Raw genomic sequence first — 4,352 nt, 5'->3', positions numbered from 1 at the left:
CAATCCCGAGATAATCGTCTCCATGCTCCAAATCCATTTTAAAGCCATTTTTAAGGCATTTCGCGCATACATGAAATGAACACATTTTTCTCCAAAACTATAACAGAAGCTTGTCCTGTTTGGTGGAGATGATATTTAATAAAATAAGTAGAAATCCACTAAAAGTTTTGTTTGGTTATCTTGCAATCCCGAGATAATCGTCTCCATGCTCCAAATCCATTTTAAAGCCATTTCAAAGGCATTTTGCGCATACATGAAATGAACACATTTTTCTCCAAAACTATAACACATGCAAGCTTGTCCTGTTTGGTGGAGATGATATTTAATAAAATAAGTAGAAATCCACTAAAAGTTTTGTTTGGTTATCTTGCAATCCCGAGATAATCGTCTCCATGCTCCAAATCCATTTTAAAGCCATTTTTAAGGCATTTCGCGCATACATGAAATGAACACATTTTTCTCCAAAACTATAACAGATGCAAGCTTGTCCTGTTTGGTGGAGATGATATTTAATAAAATAAGTAGAAATCCACTAAAAGTTTTGTTTGGTTATCTTGCAATCCCGAGATAATCGTCTCCATGCTCCAAATCCATTTTAAAGCCATTTTTAAGGCATTTCGCGCATACATGAAATGAACACATTTTTCTCCAAAACTATAACAGATGCAAGCTTGTCCTGTTTGGTGGAGATGATATTTAATAAAATAAGTAAAAATCCACTAAAAGTTTTGTTTGGTTATCTTGCAATCCCGAGATAATCGTCTCCATGCTCCAAATCCATTTTAAAGCCATTTTTAAAGCATTTCGCGCATACATGAAATGAACACATTTTTCTCCAAAACTATAACAGATGCAAGCTTGTCCTGTTTGGTGGAGATGATATTTAATAAAATAAGTAGAAATCCACTAAAAGTTTTGTTTGGTTATCTTGCAATCCCGAGATAATCGTCTCCATGCTCCAAATCCATTTTAAAGCCATTTCAAAGGCATTTTGCGCATACATGAAATGAACACATTTTTCTCCAAAACTATAACAGATGCAAGCTTGTCCTGTTTGGTGGAGATAATATTTAATAAAATAAGTAGAAATCTACTAAAAGTTTCGTTTGTTTATATTGCCATCCTGAGATAATCGTCTCCATGCTCCAAATCCATTTTAAAGCCATTTCAAAGGCATTTTGCGCATACATGAAATGAACACATTTTTCTCCAAAACTATAACACATGCAAGCTTGTCCTGTTTGGTGGAGATGATATTTAATAAAATAAGTAGAAATCCACTAAAAGTTTTGTTTGGTTATCTTGCAATTCCGAGATAATCGTCTCCATGCTCCAAATCCATTTTAAAGCCATTTTTAAGGCATTTCGCGCATACATTAAATGAACACATTTTTCTCCAAAACTATAACAGATGCAAGCTTGTCCTGTTTGGTGGAGATGATATTTAATAAAATAAGTAGAAATCCACTAAAAGTTTTGTTTGGTTATCTTGCAATCCCGAGATAATCGTCTCCATGCTCCAAATCCATTTTAAAGCCATTTTTAAGGCATTTCGCGCATACATGAAATGAACACATTTTTCTCCAAAACTATAACAGATGCAAGCTTGTCCTGTTTGGTGGAGATAATATTTAATAAAATAAGTAGAAATCTACTAAAAGTTTCGTTTGTTTATATTGCCATCCTGAGATAATCGTCTCCATGCTCCAAATCCATTTTAAAGCCATTTCAAAGGCATTTTGCGCATACATGAAATGAACACATTTTTCTCCAAAACTATAACAGATGCAAGCTTGTCCTGTTTGGTGGAGATGATATTTATTAAAATAATTAGAAATCCACTAAAAGTTTTGTTTGGTTATCTTGCAATCCCGAGATAATCGTCTCCATGCTCCAAATCCATTTTAAAGCCATTTTTAAGGCATTTCGCGCATACATGAAATGAACACATTTTTCTCCAAAACTATAACAGATGCAAGCTTGTCCTGTTTGGTGGAGATGATATTTAATAAAATAAGTAGAAATCCACTAAAACTTTTGTTTGGTTATCTTGCAATCCCGAGATAATCGTCTCCATGCTCCAAATCCATTTTAAAGCCATTTTTAAGGCATTTCGCGCATACATGAAATGAACACATTTTTCTCCAAAACTATAACAGATGCAAGCTTGTCCTGTTTGGTGGAGATGATATTTAATAAAATAAGTAGAAATCCACTAAAAGTTTTGTTTGGTTATATTGCAATCCCGAGATAATCGTCTCCATGCTCCAAATCCATTTTAAAGCCATTTTTAAGGCATTTCGCGCATACATGAAATGAACACATTTTTCTCCAAAACTATAACAGATGCAAGCTTGTCCTGTTTGGTGGAGATGATTATTTAATAAAATAAGTAGAAATCCACTAAAAGTTTTGTTTGGTTATCTTGCAATCCCGAGATAATCGTCTCCATGCTCCAAATCCATTTTAAAGCCATTTTTAAGGCATTTCGCGCATACATGAAATGAACACATTTTTCTCCAAAACTATAACAGATGCAAGCTTGTCCTCTTTGGTGGAGATAATATTTAATAAAATAAGTAGAAATCTACTAAAAGTTTCGTTTGTTTATATTGCCATCCTGAGATAATCGTCTCCATGCTCCAAATCCATTTTAAAGCCATTTCAAAGGCATTTTGCGCATACATGAAATGAACACATTTTTCTCCAAAACTATAACACATGCAAGCTTGTCCTGTTTGGTGGAGATGATATTTAATAAAATAAGTAGAAATCCACTAAAAGTTTTGTTTGGTTATCTTGCAATCCCGAGATAATCGTCTCCATGCTCCAAATCCATTTTAAAGCCATTTTTAAGGCATTTCGCGCATACATGAAATGAACACATTTTTCTCCAAAACTATAACAGATGCAAGCTTGTCCTGTTTGGTGGAGATGATATTTAATAAAATAAGTAGAAATCCACTAAAAGTTTTGTTTCGTTATCTTGCAATCCCGAGATAATCGTCTCCATGCTCCAAATCCATTTTAAAGCCATTTTTAAGGCATTTCGCTCATACATGAAATGAACACATTTTTCTCCAAAACTATAACAGATGCAAGCTTGTCCTGTTTGGTGGAGATGATATTTAATAAAATAAGTAGAAATCCACTAAAAGTTTTGTTTGGTTATCTTGCAATCCCGAGATAATCGTCTCCATGCTCCAAATCCATTTTAAAGCCATTTTTAAAGCATTTCGCGCATACATGAAATGAACACATTTTTCTCCAAAACTATAACAGATGCAAGCTTGTCCTGTTTGGTGGAGATGATATTTAATAAAATAAGTAGAAATCCACTAAAAGTTTTGTTTGGTTATCTTGCAATCCGGAGATAATCGTCTCCATGCTCCAAATCCATTTTAAAGCCATTTCAAAGGCATTTTGCGCATACATGAAATGAACACATTTTTCTCCAAAACTATAACACATGCAAGCTTGTCCTGTTTGGTGGAGATGATATTTAATAAAATAAGTAGAAATCCACTAAAAGTTTTGTTTGGTTATCTTGCAATCCCGAGATAATCGTCTCCATGCTCCAAATCCATTTTAAAGCCATTTTTAAGGCATTTCGCGCATACATGAAATGAACACATTTTTCTCCAAAACTATAACAGACGCAAGCTTGTCCTGTTTGGTGGAGATGATATTTAATAAAATAAGTAGAAATCCACTAAATGTTTTGTTTGGTTATCTTGCAATCCCGAGATAATCGTCTCCATGCTCCAAATCCATTTTAAAGCCATTTTTAAGGCATTTCGCGCATACATGAAATGAACACATTTTTCTCCAAAACTATAACAGATGCAAGCTTGTCCTGTTTGGTGGAGATGATATTTAATAAAATAAGTAGAAATCCACTAAAAGTTTTGTTTGGTTATCTTGCAATCCCGAGATAATCGTCTCCATGCTCCAAATCCATTTTAAAGCCATTTTTAAGGCATTTCGCGCATACATGAAATGAACACATTTTTCTCCAAAACTATAACAGATGCAAGCTTGTCCTGTTTGGTGGAGATGATATTTAATAAAATAAGTAGAAATCCACTAAAAGTTTTGTTTGGTTATATTGCAATCCCGAGATAATCGTCTCCATGCTCCAAATCCATTTTAAAGCCATTTTTAAGGCATTTCGCGCATACATGAAATGAACACATTTTTCTCCAAAACTATAACAGATGCAAGCTTGTCCTGTTTCTTGGAGATGATATTTAATAAAATAAGTAGAAATCCACTAAAAGTTTTGTTTGGTTATCTTGCAATCCCGAGATAATCGTCTCCATGCTCCAAATCCATTTTAAAGCCATTTTTAA

Source organism: Anomaloglossus baeobatrachus, unplaced genomic scaffold (genome assembly GCF_048569485.1).
Source record: "Anomaloglossus baeobatrachus isolate aAnoBae1 unplaced genomic scaffold, aAnoBae1.hap1 Scaffold_644, whole genome shotgun sequence".
Lineage (NCBI taxonomy): Eukaryota > Metazoa > Chordata > Amphibia > Anura > Aromobatidae > Anomaloglossus > Anomaloglossus baeobatrachus.
Note: the sequence above shows the minus strand (reverse complement) of the source record.